The 22,524-nt window shown below is 39.0% G+C and overlaps 1 long non-coding RNA gene across 3 annotated transcripts; it reads left to right on the top strand.

The window, feature by feature from the left end:
• The first annotated feature begins 10 nt into the window (after positions 1-10).
• LOC124855431 lies at positions 11-3,903 on the top strand. Of its 3 annotated transcripts, none has more exons than XR_007035081.1 (4): positions 11-340; positions 448-544; positions 683-758; positions 3,658-3,903. It is a non-coding gene; the product is annotated as an uncharacterized LOC124855431 (long non-coding RNA). The 3 variants fall into 3 exon arrangements; XR_007035082.1 differs by having other exon boundaries at positions 1,017-3,903; XR_007035080.1 differs by having other exon boundaries at positions 683-3,903.
• Positions 3,904-22,524: the final 18,621 nt, after the last annotated feature.

The raw sequence follows: 22,524 nt of genomic DNA, 5'->3' as shown, positions 1-22,524 counted from the left end.
GTGCAGCAAATCTAATTTGATTCCTCTCCTCCAAAGCTGGTGCGACTTTACAGGGGGATGTGGGGCTAATATGCATTATTACTTTTATCCAGTGTAAGTAAGGCAGGCCAATAATTGTGCAATGCTGGAGTTTTATTGTTCCCAGCTGCTGCGATCATTACTAAACGTCAAAGAGATGCAACATTTCCTGTCGACCTAACGACAGTAATCACTTCCCTCTCCCAGTGCTCTGTCTCCCCTCACTCCACTGAAAGCTCAGCCACACATCCCAGCCTAGGAAGGTACAGAGATGAGACTTCTTCATCATCTTTATTGGATTCATCCTGCAAACCAAATCATGGTAAACACACACTGCATCATTTTCCCATATTTTTTCATATAGACTGACTGCCTCGTTGCAGCTGCTCGAATTATTGGCTAATAATAAACTTCTACGTCCGTTCTCAGAGACGTTTCTGGGTGAGTTACAGAACCTGCTGAACTCTCGTATTTGCTTTCAGATGAAAGCCAAAAAAAATTGTCATGGGTAACATTGAGGAGCTAGGTAAATGTTGGATCTTTTCCTTTGTCTTTCACCACTTATTTCCTTTTTCCTTCTGTCGGTGTGTCTGTCAGGCAGGTGAATGCCCTGCAGACAACACACCAACAGCATAACTCTGTTTTTTTCAAAATGTTTCTTTAGAGGTTGGCAGAAGCTTCATGGGTATCACAGCTAAGGTGAGAAGGAGAGAAGAAGATCTGAGGGACAGCGTTATGCAGTAAGTGGCACGAAGGGTTACAAGCTGGGGGCGGGATATCATCAGGGAATTATATGTTCATAAATGAGCTCCAAATATAGTTTCAGTTTGGATGGAAGGGATGGTTTTTCAGTCGGTCTTTGTGTTTTGTTTCCCTTTTTTCTTCAGTGAAGGTTTGAGATGTCTAACAATATTTGCAATTATCTGGAAACAGGAATTCAAATTCAATTCATTTCAAAAATAATTATTTTATAAATACTGCAGTGGTCCGTCTTACAGATGATCTGAAGAAGCCTCTGACTGAAGACACTGTTGTTGTACAACAGTCTCATGAAGAGGATGCTAAGGGTTCTCCATAATTTTTAGTAACAGAGCTACTCCAACCTGCTTCCACCTTGAGCAGCGCAATTAGACCAGTCATCAGTTTCAAGGTATACTAAGGTTTCTAACTGCTTCCACATTTCATCACATTACTCCTGTTAATTAAAGTCATCTTAATGAATTGCCAAAGTGAGTACCAGAGTGACCAGAACAATGCAACTGTTCCTCCCACAACTGTTGCTGCACACTACTATTAAGCTGGCTGAAAGACAGCTACTTTACCTTTTTCACCCACTCAAAAAAACTAAATAAATGTAATAAATAGTATTTTATAAGTGTTACAATGCATTATCTTAGCAACTGCATATATAATAGTTGATATTCTTTCTTAAAAAAGCAAAGGCACAGCTGTTTTAAAATGCTTTGGAAATATCACAACACTGTGGCAATTTTACTCAAAGTATTCATTCCACAAGAATCTCTTCTCTGGCCTTTGACTGCCTGAAAACCGCATAAACTATATTTTTATATAACTCTAGATTTATCTGATGTTGAAACTGATTTAGTTTTTTTGCTGTTGTTGTTTTTTGCAACAAAAACAAAGGCATGTTCACCACAGTGTACCTCTTTGACTTAGCATACTTTCGGAAACTTTGAATGTAAAAATGCTTTCTGATCATAACCCACACCTCACCTATGATTTAAAAGAAATTTCTAATCATGCTTTATCACATAACAGGACCATTATTATTATTTATTTTAGTATTATTATTGTTGTTTCCATCGTAAAATATGTTAATTAATTCATAAAATAAGTACACTGGAAGGAAAACGGATATTTGGTTTTAAAGTGTTCTGTGAATAAAATCTCAAAAGTATGAAATGCATTTGTATGTAGCCCTTTTTATTCTGATGGCCCTAAATAATAGCTACACGTTGCTTTCATCCTTAACTGACAAGGATAGCATCTGAGATGCAGCCAAGTGGCCCATGGTAACTCTGGAGGAGTTGCTAAGATTAACAGCTCAGGTGAGAGAATCTAAGCTATAAGTTGTGCACTTTATAAGTCTGGTCTTTGTGAAAGAGTGGCAGGAAAAAAGTCAATGTTCAAAGGAAGCCATAAGAAGACCTATTTGTCATTACTCATGTAGGGGATATAGCTTACATGTGGAAGAGCTACAACAGAATGCTTTAGATCAAAGCACATTCATGTTAGAATGGCCCGGTCAAAGCCCAGACCTAATCTAATTCAGAATCTGTGGTAAGTCATGAAAGCTGTTCACAGACACTCTGAGTGAGCTCGAGCTGTTCTGCAAAAAGGACTGGAGAGAAAGTTCAGTCTCTAGACATTCAAATCTGGTAGAAACATACACCAAAAATTGCAGCTATAACTGCAGCAGATGATGGTTTCTACAGAGTATTGATTCAGGGGAGCTGAACACATATGCATGCAACACTTTCCAGATTGTTATTTGTTAAACCTTTGAAATCAATGTTTCACTTTAAGACTTTTAGCTGTTACTGCCGCTAAATGCGCCTCTGCAGAGCATCAACTCAGGAGACCTAAATAACAATTAACTTCTATAACATTTTTTCTTCAACCATTAAAACCAACCACTAAAACTTTCTAATATATCTGAGCTGTTGCAAACTAAATAACCAAACATTCTGTGATCCACTTATATGCATATATTATTTTTCAGCTGTTTCCTTTGTCAAACACAGGCACACATGTTGCGATCGCATGCACTACCTTATTCAACACATCTTGCAAACAAATATTCGCTCATCCTTCATCTGCATTTGTGGATTCATTTTAAACTTTGCCTACCTTTTGATCTGGGCTGTGGATTGTAGTCCTGCCTTCTGTCCTGCTCCCTACACCCACATACTGCCTGCAAAGAGAATAATTCATTGTTTTTCAGCACTCAACAAAAGGGTTTGAGCTGAAAGAGCAGCTGCCTTCACAGTTAATTTTACACTGCTGTTGTTCCAAGCAGCTCTGATGATTGGAGGTCTCCTCCTCGCTGCCTTTATATGAAAGAGGTGTGCTTATTAAAAATTAATTGTGATTAAATTAGGCAAAAGGATCAGATGCCACATCAAAATGCATGCTTGTTACAGTAACCAAATACAGTAAAGTCTTTAAACTCTTTATAACAAAATTGCAACAACGAGTACGCTAGTTTTTCTATCTTGCATAAATCTGACATTAAACTCCCGAAGGGACATAAAAACCTTTTGGTGGATTTGGATTAAACATGACATTTTATTTATGGTCTTGTTTTATTTGAAATCTATTGACCTACATTTTTGCAATTTAAATTAAGCAAAGCATATAAAATTATCATTATACGAGTGATTTATGTTTTATTATACTTTGCCACATAAAGAGATTGAATAATTAACGAGAAATAATCCTGGGAAAAATCAGTTTGAATTAAATGGATTTGGCTTTTAGAATAGGAATCACAGGGAGTTCTGTTGATCTCTGTTAACTGGTTGCTTATGTTGGGACCCACAGCCATGGATACAACATTAAACTCCGGTACGGACATTTCTGGAACTTTCAAAATAAAGTGCATTAACCTTCTTCCAGCACAGCCAGGAAATGGGATAACTGCGGACTTCCTGTGATGCCATTACCCAAATAAAAGCACAGCTGTTGCTACATCCGCCCTCTTCCACACGGCAGAGACCCCATCACCATGGTAACGAGACGTTCTTCCTCCACAGCTGGAGGCTAGCGGGAAGCTAACCCTTTGTTCACTGTGGATACCTTCTTCAAACTTCATCGTCGCTTGGACAACATTCCTCACCACAGCTTATGAGATTAAGTGTTTTGGGCAGAACAATAATAGAAAGATTTAGATTGAAATGATCTAAACGTTTTTCATTTTATGAAGTTTGGTTTTGTTTGTGTTGAACTCAGCTATCTTGGTGCTAGCAGGCTATCTGCAGCACACAGGTTGTGTTCTTTGTTTGTATGTTTTTAAAGTTAAGACAAACTTTCTTGAAGGGTGATTTTAAACAGAAGATTGATCATAACGCGCCGTCCGCGCTTATGCATTTTAACCCTTTTATTAACCCTGGTATTTTAAAGGTATGTGTTTGATTCTGGTGCTAAAGAATATTTAACAGAAAGGTTATTAGTTTCAAGCTAGTGAATAATAGTCCCTAAACATTATTTCACTAAATCTGATAACTAAGTAAACATCATTAAGCCCCATTTCTCCAGAAAGATTTGTCTCTTTCCAAAATATTCCCTTAATAATATTTCTTCAAATATTATTTCAATAAGTAAAGACAGCTAATGAGACACTGTTGAGAATTAGCCATCCAGAAGGTTAATTTCATTCAGCAGATCATTATTCAAAATATTATTTCATTAAAATAATATTTTACCTGATCTTGCATTGTGAATGGTTGTCTAAACATTTGCTGATTATTGTCTAAGTTAGTTCCAAGTCTAACTTAACTTCATTTCCAGATTCTTCAAGATAATCCTTGGTTCTCAAACATAAACATTGCATGGTAATGTTGCATCACTCTTTTGGTCATGATTTCTAATCATCTTTAATCAACTTGTTTATATTGTACATAGCCCATTAGTCTTCGTTATTCTTTAATTCTGCTTGGTAGTTTAGTTGGATTGTTTTAGCATAGTAAAGAGTTTGTTGATTGAAATATGTTTGACTTTGCGTTGACTTATTTTTGTTCATAAATTCTTGTATTTTAAGAAATTGTGTGAATTCATTCCATATATGTGCAGAGTTTATATTGTTCAATAATGTCAGAGCTCATCTCACACCTTTCTATTTTGTCCTAATACCATCGCCTTACTGGGCTGGTATTCACAGGACAACCCTTAACAGACTGAAATATTATTTGATAAAATATTAAAATATTAATATTAAATATTAAATAATATTCTCAGATTAATAATCACAACACTGACTTTAGATTCTCTATATTGTTCAGTTTAAACAAGAAAAAATATAAAATTTAGGTTTATGCGTAATTTAAATTATACAGTATCTGCCACATACACTAGCACTACTGGGAAAGATGTACAAAAAGTAGAGATCTGTTATTGCTGCAGCAGCGTAATCTCATACTGAACAAATCTGAAAATAACACAATATTTAATTTTTTGTGAATGTATTCAGTGTTAAGAAATTATTATTTTTACAAAATAAACAATACCCAGCTGTTGGCACCACTTTAAATCCCTACAATAGAAATGTAGCTGAAGAATAATGTTTTACTTTACGTAGGCCTGTTCCTGATTCAGTCAGTGAGTCATTTTCTACCGCTTCTTTCATAGTGGGTTGTGAGAAAGCTGGTGCCTATCTCCAGCAGTCTATGGGCGGAGGGCAGGGTACACCCTGGATAGGTCGACAGTCCATCGCAGGGCAACACAGACACCCACAGGACAAACAACCAAGCATGCACCCATTCACAACTAAGGGCAATTTAGAGAAACCAATTAACCTAACAGTCAGGTCATAGAGGAAGCCGGTGTACCCGGAGAGAACCCACGCACAAGGAGAACATGCAAACTCCATGCAGAAAGATCCCCTGCTGGGAGTTGAACCCAGGACCTTCTTGCTACAAAGCAACAGTGCTATCAACTGCGCCACAGCGCAGCCCCCTCTTTCAAAGGATTTAAGAAATTTGTTTGAATGCATTGTATTGTTACTACTTAGTGGAACCAGGACATCATACGTACAAATCTCTGCCAGAAAACTACACATAGGTTTTTATGGAGTCCTTCAGCAGAATAATAAACACATAATAAATAAATAAACACAGAAATGTTACAACAGACACTAAATCAACCTTCTTCTAGAACAATCTGAGTCAGCAGACCTAAACCCTGTAGAAAACCTGTGGGCTATGCTGAGTAGAAGAGCACATCAGAGAAGACCCAGGACTTTGGACCATCTAGAAAGTTTGTGCAAATAGGAATGGTCAAATAATCCTCTCTCTGGTCCTCTCTGGTCTGTATGTTAGTGCTTAATCAAATTGACTCAAATTAAACACTTTATTTAAAAAATAATATTGTATGTGATTATATTGCTTCAAAAAAACAAACTCATTTTAAAGGTTTTCTCAAGCTATTCCCAGAGATGCCAATAGATTTGATGGTTTCTGCTTGTAACGCATACAGTGCAGCTAAAAAGAATCCACGGTGGATACTGTAATTATTTGGCCATTTTTCTATGTGCTACCTTTAAACAATGACTCTTCTTAGTTTAGTTTCAATTATTCTTGTAATTTTCACAACACCTTAGAGGAAATTGTTGAGGAATTACAAGATATCAACATAATGCAAAATAAATAAAAAATTAACAGCGTTTTTGCTCAAAGGTAACTTGGAGAAAAACAAAACCTCCTAAGGATTCGGAGTCAGTCAGTCATTGAGTCAGTTTACCTCTGAGGTGAGAAGAAGCAGCTGAAATCCTCATGCACCAATGATTACAACTAATAGGCCTGATTTCGGCCTGGGCTGGTCTACCGCTGTTGTGCCTCAGCTCAGTGCCCAGTGCCTGCTGCCATTATGTGGAGCTCAGTGCCCAGTAAGAGGCTGACCCGGAGTACGGTTCAGTGGAAGAGATTGTTCCAAGCATTAAAGGTAGTAAAGCAGGCGCACCATCAGCTGTTAGAAATGATCACAATAATCAGACTAACATTCAAAACTCTCAATTTAAAAACTGTTGGTGGTTTTCCATAGAGTGTAACAGCTACTGTCAATCATCACACACAGGTGCAGCTCAATAAATTAAAAGTAAATTTATATCAATAATTCAGTTCAAACAGTCAAACTTGTAGAGTCATTTCCCACAGAGTGTTGAAGTTCTTTGATGATTCTTTCTTACAGCTAATTAAAAAGTCAAATTCAGTTTCTCACAAAATTAAAACATCACATCAGACCGATTAAACGTTTAATACAGAAATTTGGTCCTGCTGAACAGTATGTCCGTATTCTGTACAGTATTTGCACTCAGTACTTGGTCAGAGCTCCCTTTGCATGAATTTCTGCATTAATGCAGCATGGTATGGAAGTGATCAGCCTGTGGTTCTGCTGAGGTGTTCAGGAAGCCCAGGTTGCTTTAATATTGGCCTTTAATGTTGGTTCTGGTGTCTCTCATCTTCCTCTGTACAACAGCCCATATATTCTCTGTGGGGTTGAGGTCCAGCTAGATTGCTGGTGTTACCATGGTGGGTAAAGCAGGTATTGGTACCTTTGGCAGCTTGGGCCAGTACCCACTTCTGCTGGAAAATCAACATTTCCATTAAGCTCGTCAGCAGAGGGAGGCACGAAGCACTCTAAAATTTCCTGTTCTGACATTGCACTTGATGAAACACAGGTGGACCAATGCCAGCAAATGATATGACTCCCAAAATCATCACTGACTGTGGAAGCTTCACGCTGGACCTCAAGCAGCTTGGATGCTGTACCTTTATTCCTTCAGACTCTGACCTTCTGATTCCCAAATGAAATTTAAAATTTACTTCAATCTGAAAAGAGGAAATTGCAGTCTTTTCTCTACATTGCCTCGGTAAAACTCTTCTGACATTGTTTCTGGTTCAGGAGAGGCTTGACACATGGAATGTAACAGTTGTAGCTCATATCCTAGATATGTGTGTCTGGTGGCTCTTGAAGCTCTGACGTTAGCTGCACTTTATAAATCTTTTCTAATATCTCTAACGGCTTTGCTTCAAGACTTTTTCCCTGTGCCAACTTTCCATGAATATGCTTTGACACAGCAATCTGAACAGCCAGTTTCTTTAGCAATGACCTTCGGCTGCTTACCCTGGACATCTGTCAGGTCAGCAGTCTTCTATAATCCATAAATTGTATGAATTTCACTTTTTGAATTGAATTGCTGAAGTAAAATAACGTTTATATATTTGTCTAATTTACTGAGATGTACCTGTTTGATGAGTCAAACAACCAAAACTGATAACATTTGCAACATAAAGATGACATATTTCACTGTTCCACAATACTTTTCAATAAATATGGTAATTTTGCATGCTGTCAGGAATAACAGCAACCCAGGTGTGACTTCAGTCCATCACAGAGAACCAGTCAGGTGCTCAAGCTGACAGAAAGTTTGCTGCTATGCAGTCCCACGGTGTCAACATCTTGTAACTTCACTTTCAGTTTTGTTCCTGTGCCAGACTGCTTCATGAGCCAAACCCAGGAAATGAGACTCTCTCTGAACCTGCTACACTGAACAGAATGTAAGAATTGACAGGTATGGCAGCATCTGCCAAACTGTGAGGCTTCCTGCCTCTGCCATCCCATCACATTCAGGATCAATCTCCATGACTCACTGAGCTCATATCCACATGCCGCTTCCCATCAGCCGCGAAGTTAATGTACAGGTTAATTATCAAGGCAACTCTGTTTGGAGAAAACAGAAACACAGCCAAGTACAGTTTCTTAGGCCAGTGCAGTTGTTGTCATCTGCAATATTCTTAATGTCTAGTTCCTCTGGGTTTGTGGTTAATCAGTGGATAAGGAAGGAACAAAAAGCCACTAACATTTTCAAGGCTGATGACTTAATTTCCTGAATCAATGAGGGCAGATGTTGACCAACCTCTTAGAATATAAAACCAACAGTCGAATGTCACCCAGGTACTGTTTACAATTCTCTTTCTTTTAATAAGAAAAACGAGAAATGTATATTTTAAGTTTCAAAAATCAGTTTGTAGACAGTATGTGGCTTCTACACTCAGTAGCCACTTTATTAGGTACACCTTATTAGTACAGGGTGGGATCTATTTTTGCCTTTGGAACTGTAGTAACTCTTTGTGGCATAAATTCAACAAGATGTTAGAAACATTCCTCAAAGATTTTCATCCATGTTGATATCATAGCATCACACTTTTGCTGCACACCTATGAATCTTTCAATTTCCATTGCTTTCATGTTGTCCACATCAAATTCTGGCGCATATAAATGGCTCAGTTGAAGTCGAACCTCATTGGACCAGGGAACGTTTTCCCATCTGCTATCGTCCCACTTTAGTAAGCCAGTGTAATTTACAGCCTCAGCGGCACCAGGTGTGGTTTTCTGCTGCTGTAGCCCATCTGCTTCAAGGTACCACAAGTTGAGTATTCAGGGCTGATACTCTTCATACATTGTTATTTTAACTACTGTACCCTTTCTATCAGGTCTAACCAGTCCTTTCTAACCATCTCCTTTCCAGGCCATTAGAAACTTGAGAAATTGTTGTGTGTGAAAACCTTCGTAGTTTTGGAAATACTCAGACCTGCCCCTTTGGCACCAACAACCATGCTACGTTCAAAGTCATGTTAAATCCCCTTTCTTCCCCTTTCTGTTGCTCAGTTTGAACTTTAGCTATTTATCTTCACCACATCTAGATGCCTAGACTGGGTGATTGTGATTAGGTGTACCTAATGAAGTGGCCGGTAAGCATAATGTCTTTATTCATTCTTATCCAACACTGCATGCCGTGGCTTTCAAGAACTAATAGATCTACATTCAAGAATACAGACACTTCTATTGTCAGTAGTTTAAAAACTGAACAGTTCAGTTGAAGTTGCCTTACCTCCAGCTCTGGACCGACGGAGCTCAGTGCTTCACAAAGCTTTAGCTGGTAGATGAAAGAGGCTCTAAAGTAGGATTAGGGACGTGTTGTACATGCCCCAGTGACTAAGGAATGTTCTCCCACCCCTAAAAAGTACAGACTCTAACACTTCAGACTCCAATATGTCTGCAATACAAAAAGACACCCTCTGCACCCAGGAGAGCTTTGAGACGTTTTACTGTAAGCCTCATTAAAATGTTCAAGTACGTATTCTTAAAATGTCCATGTTCTTTATGCTACCACCAATGGCTATAGAAGAGAAAATATAATCATATTTGGTACTAAAAAAACTGCTACCCTATTGTATAAAAATACAAAGCAGCCTTCTCTTCATTGCCACTGTCAGAACCCTTTGATGATATCACAATGTCTACATCACCAGGCAGGGTGGTTGAACTCTTGTTACAGCTGTACATATCTTACCTTTGAGCTAAGATCACTAAGAACAGGGCACCACACTGAACAAAACATTAGTCACACACTCATTAAGATGCAGACACAGGAGTATGCTAATTTCAGCCTACATCTTAGAACAAAAAAGACAACAAAAAAGGCCTTCATTAAAAACGCCATGCATTATTCAGAGAGCAGCAGGCCAGAGGAACGGCTTCAGGCCAATTATCCTCTGCTGGAATCTTCTGTGGAACGGCTGCTGCAGAAAACATCCATGCCTCTGGTCTCTCTATGTCTTTATCTATATTTAAAGTATCCAACACATCTTTTAAAATAGGTCAAAGTACTCTGTCTTTTGCTTTGAGAGAAAAAAATGAGTGCACAAGAGCAGGGATACACAGAATAGTGCAAATAATTTTGGAAGTTTTATGTCACAGATGAGACTCTAGGGCAAGACAGAGCACAACAACAAGACACAGTCATACAGCATCAGCAGTCTGTCCCAGACAAAGAGTTCAAAGCTGATCAAGGTCTCAAGATGAGCTGTTCAGGCTATTTTTAAGAAAGTCAGACAAACAGCCAACGTAGAGGATCATAGAAAAAGGCATCAGCCAGGAAAACTTGGTGCGGCAGATGAAAAATATATCACAGTTATGGCCCTTTGATTCAGGAAACGTCCAGCAGTGCCATCAGCTCATAACTGTCAGAAACCAAGGTTACCCAAGTCCACCCATTTACCAAAGTGGTTTTCATGGCAGAGTTGCAGCCAAAAACCCGATACCTCTGATGTAGAACCAAGTCCAAACAACTCAATGATGCACAGAAACATATGAGCTGTGTAAGTGCAGAAAAACATCCATGGTTGATTTGGTCTGATGAGTCAAAATATTGAAATATTTCATTGTTGCAGTAGGCAGTTCGCTCTCTGAAGACCTTGAGAAGTGTCAAATAATAAGCATCTTAAGGCTTCAGTGAAGCCTGGTGGAGGTACCTTGCAAGCATGGGTCAGCATTTCCTGCAAACGGGGTTGGTGGATACTTATCATGGAATACCACCAGGAAAGAGGAAAGATTTGCCCTGGATTGTTTCCGCAGCAGGACAACAACCTCAGTATTTGACCCAATGCCATTACGAAGGAAGTGATTGTGTGGGCCCTGATCTCAACATCAAGAGATAGAAGATCTGTGGTTAGTTCATTAGGATTCTAGGACAATCTAGTGGATTTTGCTCAAAACAGGATGCAAGTGTGCCTATAAAAATGCATGTTAATTTTGGAGACAGTGCGGTGACACCAAATATTGATTTCATTTAGATTTCTCTTCAAAATTGTAATTTTTCTGTGGTGTTTGTTATATTATTATTGTATAATGTAAGCCAGTGTAGATGTCAGAACAGTTTTTCTTTAGGAAACTGACCAAATAAACGACATTGTCACCATATCAGAGCAGAAGGAAGTTGCAATGCTGTTGAACAGTACAACCTATTAACACTGGAACATAGGGAAGTGTGTTTGTGTGCAGAAAGAGAGAGGAAGTCATGTGCCAACAGCCTGTTGTTCTGTCAGTCATCCTGTCACAAGACTTGGACAATGTGTCCCATTGTGGCTGTGTGGTTGTGTGACTGCAGAGAGCATGTTTATATGAGTCCTGCAGTAACCTAAAGGTAATTAAGGATGTATCAACACAAGGCAGTTTCTCAGCAGTCTCTTTCGCCTTAGCCAGATTCTTCCAGTGTTTCCAGTAGCATTTAATTGTCCGACCAGGACCTTGTTTGTGTGTGTTCCTGTACGAGCCTGGGCCCGCTCCTGGACCTGCTCAATAATGAGAGCAGACAGAGCAGCAGCAACAGAACCCCGGACCTGTCCGCTGCGTCGGAGATGTATGGGGTGTCCATGCAACTGATCCCTGCTCAGGACACACACAAACACACACATAAACACACACACGGGAAAATGCATAAATGCCTGCTCACACACACAAACACAGAACCCAGGGAAAACAGGGGAGGACATCTATCTAACAACCTCTAGGGTTGTCTGTGAACTAGGCATGGTAGTGGCAAATATTAAATGTGTACCATATGTACGTTTATGAGATAATTATTTAAATTCTGTTTAACATGAAATAAAATCTTGAAGCTAGAATAATCTTAGCTGTGCCTGGCATGACTGAACCCCCTGCCCATACCACTTAGTCATTTTTCACATTAAGTTGCAACCAAAAATCTTACTGTATTTAACTGATATTATGTGAGACAGACCAATACAAAACAATTATATGAGCATACTTTTGAAGTGGAAGCATTAGGCAGTCTTTCCTAGAACCACCTTTCACTGATGTTACTGCTTCAATTATTTGTCTACCACCTTTGCTCGTGTAAAGATAAAATTTTTTGCCCATTATTTTCTGCAAAACAGCTCAAACTCAGTCAGACTGGATGGAGAACACTTGTAAAGATAAGTTTTCAAGTCCCCCTAAAGATAAACAAATAGCTGTGTTTATGTGTCTGACCCTCCTGAAAGTAGACCACACCTATCTGTGGAGGTTTGTAGTAAAAATAATTCAGCAGAAACAGGGCCTCTGTTTATCTTCAGCAGGCGCCCCCCACAGGAGCTGCGTACCAAGTAGCCATGCAGATTAAAATGTTTTAAATGTGAGGAGCATCCTCAATGCAACATATAAAACACTTCGTACACAGCTGCATCTTCTCTAACCATTCACCTAAATGCTCACATGCATTCATGACAATAAATATGTGAACATATTTCAGTGATGTAATGAATCCTGTTACTTACACATTTCTATTAGGTTAACTAAAATACAGCCAGCCCTCTAGGCTGCAGTGACTTCAATTAGTCCTTTAAAAGCACCATCGTCCTGGACTCACAGATAAAATAGGAGGGAGTGAGAACTCCTGTTCCTATCCTAGCTTCCAGGCAACTTTCTGCCAAATTCTGGACTGACGATTAAGTAGGATTATGTGCTCTATAGTGACAACCATGTCCTGCGCTCAAACCCTGGGAGAGGGTGTGAGACTGGGAGTGTGTATGTGTACATGTGTATGACCGTGAGGGAGAGACACTGAAGGAAAGGGAGAGCAGAGGAGAGAGAGCGTTTGTTCCAACTGAGCCCCTAATTAGCCAGGCTAATTGAGCTGTTAATTGATCTGTTGTCTTAATTAAACATCTCCTGACACTTTTTTTCTCCTTGTAGTTGGGAATCTGAGGGAGATGTGTGTGTGTGTGTGTGTGTGTGTGTGTGTGTGTGTGTGTGTGTGTGTGTGTGTGTGTGTGTGAGAGAGAGAGAGAGCAGAAGTGTGTAACACAGAGGTAGCTAGCCCAAACAGATGATGATAATCTGAGTGGGCTGATGGCTCCATTAGACACTTTGGCTTATTTTAGTTTCAGGCTAAAGCCATCTTTATAGATTTGTTTGGTGTTATCGTGGTGGTGAAATGCATTTAAAACTGAATCTGATTACATTAATCTATGTAGGATGTACTTTAATAAAGCTGCCAATTTTAACTAAATCTGTTGACAGACAGGCGAGTATTTTAATCTTTTACTCAACCAGGTCAGTTTCTACAGCACAGGAAACAATAAGCTCTTGGTTATTTTTAGGTTAACATTTAATTTGATCAAATTTTTCATTTGTTTTTTTTCATCTTTTTTTTGAGAAAGTTAAGATTGAAAATCCTTTGGGGCAGGTGGGTGCCTATCTCCTGCAGTCATTGGGTGAGAAGCAGGTAAAACCCTAGATAGGTTGCCAGTCCATCACTGATCAACGCAGAGACACAGTATAGGCAACCATGCACACACACACACTCATACCTGATGGCAATTAAGAGCAATGAAGCGAACAGTCATGTTTTTGAACTGTGGGAGGAAGCTGAAGTACCAGGACAGAGAGAGAACATGCAACAACTTTTAAAACTAATTAAACTATATTACATTCTTTTCCAATGCATTTTCCATTTTCAAAATTAATGTATAAATTATATTAACATTATATATATTTCCTGGAAGATAAATAGATCTAACATACATTGCAATCATGAATATTTGACAAATAACTGTAAATTAACTACATATTTTAATCAATAATTCTAATGAATAAGATTTTCTTTCCACTTTCACAATTATATATTACTTTGCATTTGTTTATGTCACAAAGTCCCACTAAAGTCTCACTGTTTGTGTTTATGCAAATTGTATTTATCCTGTAGTTTAGGTGTGTCTTCATGTGTGAAACAAAAGCAGCAGTGCTACATTTATTTTCAGCTTGTAGCTGTGGTTCAGATGGAGCTCTGGGGTTCTTACAACACTGGCTCTGTGTCACAGTGCAACCAACAAAGCTCAACAAGTGTGCGATGAAGTAAGACCAGTGGCATGAGGAAACAAGAAGGCGGAGGAAGGCATCCAAAGAGTCATCTAAACGCTTGGTATGATTAATCTGGTCTGGTAATGGCTAACCACCATGAAGCAACTCTGTCTTCCTTAAATCATTGCAACAAAGCATTTAACTGTGGCAACCTTCGTTCTGGATGAGTGGAACACTGAGTCAAAGGGAGCTGAAACTGAGGAACAAAACCAAACTCGCTTTTTTAGGCTTGTTTGGAAACATTTTAAAAGGTTTGAACTGATGTCAGGATGAACATAAAAGATTACTTGTACTGCATGTTTGTCACACTTAAGTGTTTCAGATCATCAAACAACTTAAAATATGATCTGTAGCTTTTGAAGCTCTTTTGGTGTACTTCACTTTGTCAGGCAGGTTCTATTTAAGTGATTTCTTGATTGAGAACAGATGTGGCAGTAATCAGGCCTGGGTGTGGCTAGAGAAAATGAATTCAGTTGTGATAACCCACAGTTATGTTGTAACAAGGGGGTGCAATCACTTTTTCACACAGGGCCATGAGGGGTTAGAGTTTTTTCTCCCTTAATAATAAAAACCTGTTTAAAAACTGAATTTTTTTGTCCACATATGTTGTCTTTGACAAATATTTTAATTTGTTTGATGATCTGAAACACATATTGTGACAAACATGCAAACAAATAAGAAATCAGGAAAGGGGCAAACATTTTTTCACACCACTGTATATATATAGGTCATGACGTCATTCACAAATTAGCGTGAGGATTATTGCCTTGCATCTGTTTTGTTATCTCCTGTTGTCTTTGCTCACATAAACAGTTTTTATGAAGGCAGAATTACCAATACACCTGCTCTCATTTCCATATTTTAATAGTTTCATTAACAGAAAAGAAAAGTTTGACTACATTTCTAACTGCAGTGACATTTTACCTTCTTATAACCATCAAGACAGCGCAAACTGGATTTGCAATGTCTTGACAGTTTTTTACCTTTAAACTGTTAATGCGTGGTTGAAAACCCACCGTAAATTTAATTAAGACCAAATACTGCAAGTTGAAGTTATCTAGGACAAAAACGGACACTAATTACACCTTAATGTTCCTCTTGAATAAAATCTTGATTATGTTAAAGCAAATTAGCCAACAGAATCTTCAGCAGTTTAAATAAATGTGCCTCTTGTTCTTGCATTTACTAACCTGCAGGGTGGTTGGAGCTCAATGATGTAACTTCTCTGCTTCTCTTTGCGTGTCAACTTCAACAACTCCACAACGTCCAGAGCCTTCAGCATCTTGAAACACATTTTGTGAGCATTTTCAGGAGATTCCAGAGCCATCCAAGCCCTGAAGGCCTTTGTCTTTAATTTCAACTTGCAACAGGTCTCTTCTGATATCCGCCGTCTATCTACCTTCAACCAACAGATAAACGTGACCTATTCGGATTACATTTTCCAGCCTTCCCTTGAACATAAGAACAACCACAACCAGAGGTGAGTGGAAGATCTAAATGTGGTTCTTCACCAGGCTTTTGAGTTAATCAAGTTGGTCCAACAGTATTCCCCAGCATCAGATTTAACGCATCAGGTAGGAATTAGTTGATAGCTCTCTCCTTCTCTTTACCCGAGCTGGTGACAGAATGTGTTGGCCCAAGGCGGCCTGGGACCAAGTACACTTATTATCCACCTTATTCTTAAGCAGGATGCTCTTTATAGAAATAACAAACTAAAAAGCCCAAATTGAGGCTGAGGGCAATCACACTACTCTAAGTAACCCCATCATTTCACATATGGGCTTTGAAGTCTTCCAGAAGCACAACACAATCTCTAAGTGTAAACTTCTTCCAGAGCAACAAATAATGGGTAATCTGAGCTGCTGTTTGAGGCATACGCAAAGACAGCAGTCAGAGCCTTCCCTCTTGCAGCTCAATCCTGCTTGGAAGGTACCTTCTCACTAATTTGGGAAAACTCCAGCACACTTAGCCAGGGGTTTGTAAGTACCCCCACACTCACCCTACGCCTCTCTCTTTGGGCATCTCCAAAGCATGAGAGAGTCCGGACCCTCTCCAGGAGCTGGGTTCCAGAAACTAAACTGTGTGAGGAGATGAGTCCAGATACATCTAACTAGTATCACTTAACCTAACACACCAGATCTGTCTATGTCTGGGTGGGCCATGTCTTCAGGAACTGGCAAGCCCAGGCTCCTGCCTTCCTCTGCGACCCATAACCTCCCTCACTGGAGGTGGTGGGCCCAAAGTGGAGTGGGCTTCTGCTTGCTTTTTAAGGCTGGCCTAATTCAAGCCCAAGAGTCAAAGCTGAACTCCCAGGTCCTTACCAACAAGCTCTGCTCCCAAGCCTGGCTCAAGCAGAGTGCCCTGGTTTCCCTAATCCAGGTTAGGGTCGCCAAAGATTGTTGTCTGCCATCACTAAAAAGATGTTTGTTTTTCATGTAGTAATTCAACTGAGAAGAAGGTTCATCCAGAAAACATGTATTCTTTCTTAAATGCAACTATAAGTTAAAACCTGCAGGCCAAAGGTCATTTCACACTAACTTTTAGAACTGTTTACAAGATACACAGAGTATATCCTGATATTCTGTGCTCCTGATATCTAAATCTACAGAATCTACATAAGAATCTTCAGTGGCAGACTTTCGATCTTAATTGGATCTCTGTCAGGTTTTAAAGAACACCAGATCTGCTTGTATGATTTAGAACTTCCCTCTGTGTTTAGCCACAAGTCATCACAGAGTACACGCAAACAGAATTTACCATCAGAGAGAAGTGCTGTATATCAGCTTCCACATCAGCACAGAGGGAAACTCTGCACAGCAAGTGCAATGCTGCAAAACCTGCAGCCAGATGTTTTTGGCACTTACAAGTGCACTGGTTGAAGATAGATATGACCCCAGCTGCATGTCAGAACTGTCTGGTTTTCATCTAAGGTGTTACAGATAGCCAAATGTTGAGGTGGGAGCAATATTTCTTAAGGCCATGTTTTGTAAAATTATTTTCCTTACTAGTTATTCCTTTCATGCTAGGGTTCATGCCAAGGTATTTGTCACACTTAATGTAAACATATAAGCCTGTTTAAGTGTGCTCTTCTGGAACACATTGTGCATGTCAAAAGAAGTTGCACTAAAAGGTTTTTCACATAACGAAGAAAAGATGAGAGGGAAACAAGGGTGGCATTAATGGAGCACTGACCAGTCAATAGATCAAGGTGTGAGGTCGCTGGAAGTTCAAGCTCACCCCAGCCAAGGAAAATGTGTATGAAATCGGCCCCTGTGAGTGAGTGAGTGAGAGAGTGTGCAGTCAGACTGAATAAATCAAGGTGATGTGTTGTAGGTGTGCATTTGGCTTTTAGACTTTTCAGAGTGTCATAGGTTTCATGTCCAGAGGACATTATGTCAGTGATAAAGCTGCTACATCCAGGGCCACATGGCCAGCTGTAACTGATGAGTGGGTGGAGGCAAGTGAGCAAGAGGGAAGTCATTATTGTACTTCCTCACTTCCTGCAGCTGCTTCGCACCTACTGACCACATGGACTCACTGGAACAAAGTCAGCAACGAACTCATAATAGCAGGTGCTTCTCCCTACTTATAAATGCACATGCTTATTTACACAGTTTTTATTACATCCCTCATTTGGGCTTTTTATTTTGGTGTTCAGGAAAGTATGAAGCTACTTATTTTTGCAAAATGAGGAAATATTTTAAATTACATCCATTACTAAGATGAGCCATTCAGTAAAAACGGGACGTCCGTTTGACTGCAAAACAGAGGTAAAAAAGTCCAAAGAGAGTCTGCATGTGTGGTTGAGGGTGTATATGTATATTTCCCGTGCGTACGTATGCTTGTAAGGGTGCATTTTCTGTTTGAGGGAAACTTTGACAGTCTGCTGTCTTTGTTCTAAAGTTCAGACAGGGAAGCAGATGGCTCTTTTCAGTGTACTTAGCAAGCTAGCTAGCCATGAAGTCTTAGTTCTCTGCCTCCTTGGGTGCCACTCATATTGCTGTGACAAAGATATAACAAAGATATAGATTAAGCCAATCAGGGATAAGGACATTGGACATTTATTTTATATTTATTTACCTGCACACATCAGACAAGCTTTTATACTCACTGTTTTTAAATCTCACTTAAAATCATACTCTTACACCCTGACCTTCAACACTGAGGGAGATTTTGACTGGGATTTTACTGCTTTTATTTCTTGGATTCCTTTATTACTTTTTTATCACAGTTTTATCTTGCGTGCTTTTTTTGGTTATTTCTTAGCCTCTGTCTTTCTATAATTCTATGTTTTTCAGTGTAGTACTTTGGTCAGCCTTGTTTTTAAGGTGCCTTTATAAATTCATTTTTATGGAATTGTATTGTCAATTCATTTGTAGGAAAAATATGACAACAAAAGAGCAATGATTTAGCAGATCATTGGTGGGAATTGATGGGTGGCCACATAAAAAATCTATCATTGTTGCTGAAGACCAGAGTCTCGCTAGAACATGTTTATTCCAAAAGTATTTTTGAAAATCAAGTACTGATATGATTTTCAACATGCTACACTGACAACTGAAACTTGAAATTTTCAAGAATAAAAATTGAAAGATAGAAGTCAGAAATCCCAGTTGGAAAAATCAGTGGTTTCTCATTATCCTCAAAATCTAATATGGCTTCCTTGCATATAAAACTAGATGATATATGTAGCAGCACACCATAGATAATCTGAGAACAGCAATATGTTCCCCACAAACAGAGCCACTTTAGCCTTTGACGTCATTAAATAAATAAGTAAAAGAAGAGCTCCAACATGTTAGTTATTGGATGGTGAACTTATTGCTTCCATCAGTTTCTGACAGTATTCATCCAGAATGAAAACTGTCTTATTGTTTCACCCCTGCAGGCCTATCTAGCACATTCAAAGGATAGGATATGATGCAGGGTAAAGATCAAACAGCACCTGTTACATGTCTTTACAGCAAAGAAACAGGGCAACTTGCCTAAGCAATTTGTGTGACACTATGGTTCACAAGGGCCCTTGTCCCGTCAGCGTTCAGTTTCCATGGTAACCTGTTTTACTTGCCGGTGAGTGGTGGTAGTCTCCACAATTTCCATGACTGCATCGGCTTTTCACTGAGATATGCTCCACAGCATGAGGAGACAGGCCACATCTGTGCAGCTTCGCCGTATTTACAGAAAGATGTTAGCTGCCCAAGAATCGCCTGTATGTCCAGCTGTATTCAGCTGTTGCTGTGGTGATGCTCAAGATCACAGCAGTCTTCTACTTGCAGATTTAAATGCTGGGTGTGTAGCTGTAAACAATCCATCCTTTTTTAGGGGAGGAACTTTGGTGGAAGAAAGCAGTGGTGAAGTAGTTATCAGCCACCAGCTCTGCTGCCAAGCCTTCCCTTCCAAACACATTGCATACTGTGCATTCTCATTCACTCAGCTTGACTATATCCTCAGCAGTTGGTCATGCAATGTCTCCTTAACAAGAGATTTGTTATCTTCCAAATATTGTCCAAAGCTATCATCACCTTGATAGAGCCAAAGACCCCCATCTTATCAAAAATAGACGTTTTTCTGGAGCAACAGAAGCTGTTGCAGATGTACTTGCAGCCATTCTCAAGCATGTATAGACCTGTGTGATGATGAAATTGATATGCAATAAGGAACTGAACAGCAAATTAACTTAAATGAAAAGTATATAATTGTTGATTGCTACACAAATATTCAAAATAATTTTTACAAATATCAGCAAGATCAGGCTTATAACTTGACAACATAAAGTTGAAGAAAACGAAATACCCCTGAGATCTCAGGGAAACTAAAAGAAAACTTCTAATTCCAACAAAATAATACCCCTGAGTGCATTCAGTCATGTCCAGGACATCAAGGGAAAACATTGCAGGGCTGTTGCAGGTGTGCACCAGGGCAACCAAAGGTGATAAGGTGAAGCGTTAAAATCCAGGAATCCGATCTGAAAGATGCCACTAAAAAAATTGTCTACACAATCCAAATGTACATTAAACAACTTTCACGGTAAGTTTAGAAAGAATCCCAACAGTTTTTTTAAACAAGACAGATATCACACTTTATTCATTTAAACCCGTTTTCCAGTGACCACTCATGCTAATCACACAAAATGGCGGTTATGACTCACCTGGATGATTTCAACTTTCAAACTCAGACTGAAGTTCCAACGCAACTCAATGTATTTCCAAGTCGTCAAGGATATATCATTAGCTTCCGTTTCTACTCCTTCCATGCTGGTTCAGCATCAGGATGTCAAAAAGTCACAAAAAAAGAGCGCCAACTACCACTGCGACTGAGCAGACTGCCAGCCGATGGCGAAAACAGAAACTGCACATTCATCTAATTTAACAGGGTTACACAATGATGAACGAATCAAAGTGATGCAATAAACAAATAAGAAACAGAGAAATTAAGGTAGTGCAGTTTTTTTAAGACTGGCCAATAACAAACAAAAGCTATCAACAAAGCGTATCGTCACTGTATGTTATCGTCTTTACTGAATCAAAAACATTTCCTTTGCCAGATTTATTGTCTCACATGTATTAACTAGTTAATACATGTGAGACAATAAAACAAGAAGATGTAAAACAAGCTACTTCCACATCACAGTCATATGAAAAATTAATCAATCTTTTATTAGGAAAGAGTTTTCATCATCATAAAAATTTTCAATTTATAAATTAGCTTGAGGTTATTTATCTTTTTTATTATTCTCTATCCACAACCCTCTGATCAGCTGATGATGTTTCCTGTCAACTTAAGCAATGTTTCCAAATAAAAGACTTGCACCAAACATGTTAAACCCAACATTCCTTCCTTCATTGAAAAAACTTCTCTACAGTGGCAATATTTTCCCTCTTTTACTCCCTCTCTCACTCTTTCCCCCTTCACAAGATGTTTGGTCTTTAATGTATTTCAGAGAACATCTGCTAACTATCACTGAACCTCGTGGGATTTCCATTTAGCCCAGTTAATTACTCTATCAAGCCAGGTTCATTATCATATTCCTCCTCTTTAAAAAAAAGAAAATGCTCCTGACACAGTGTGACTGTGTGTTTGTGTATATAATGTAGGTGCAAGGGTAAATGTGCAGTAGCAGTCTGATCGCACTGGTGTAAATGTATATGTGTTTGGATGTGCATGGCACCCTCTTAAACACATTCCTAATTGCAAGTGGTTGAGCCATAATATTCGTGCTAATGAACCGAAGCTGTCTAAAGAAGCCAGCTCTGGAAGTGGAGGAGGGAGTCTGTTAGTTGGTTTCTCTGGGGAGGGCGCTGGGTTGGTATTAATCTTGATGAACAGCAGAATAAAGACTTCTGCTCATCTGCTCCATTCACTGCAGAGGTTAGACCAGGTGGGTGATGACACGGGCACAGTCTCATTGGAATAAAATCTGAGGATTTTTGCATTAAAGTGAGATATAAGTTGTTGAAAATGCCATACAAACTGTTTTCAACATTTTTCATTTGATTCACATTAAAGTCAGAGGAGCCTCTATATTCAGAGGGAAAGTCAGATGGGGCATTGCAACAGTAATGAACGTGACTGAATTATTTTAATTCACATTAACCATATCTGAACATAGATGAGGTGCAGGATATGATATTCAGTGATCAGATAACAGTTTCACTCAGAAGGTCAGATTTCTTCTTCCTGCAGACAAACAGCAACAAAATAATAAGGAAACACTTGTCTAATGTGATTACTGAGGACTCAAAGTGACACTGTGTATAATGAGAATGCTGTCATAATTTACAAATTGCTTTCAAGTAACTATTGTTTTCTTCCTGGAGGTCACCAAATTTAAAGCATCGCCAGCTGTTCTGCAAAGCAACTATCAAACGAGAAACAATCACAGATTCATCTTCTGAGCTGTGTGTGATCTGGATTAGTGAGGACGTCAAAAACAAGAATCATGCAGGTTCAGAAACCTGCAATCCCACAATAATAACTACCAAATAATTTATTGTCATTTCCTACGTACCAAAAATATACAAAGAAATAAAGCAAAGTTTCTGTTGCCTGGATGTCTTTATATAATTA

Source organism: Girardinichthys multiradiatus, chromosome 19, assembly GCF_021462225.1.
Source record: "Girardinichthys multiradiatus isolate DD_20200921_A chromosome 19, DD_fGirMul_XY1, whole genome shotgun sequence".
NCBI classification, from domain to species: Eukaryota; Metazoa; Chordata; class Actinopteri; order Cyprinodontiformes; family Goodeidae; genus Girardinichthys; species Girardinichthys multiradiatus.
Note: the sequence above shows the minus strand (reverse complement) of the source record. Positions and strands in the feature narration are given on the sequence as shown.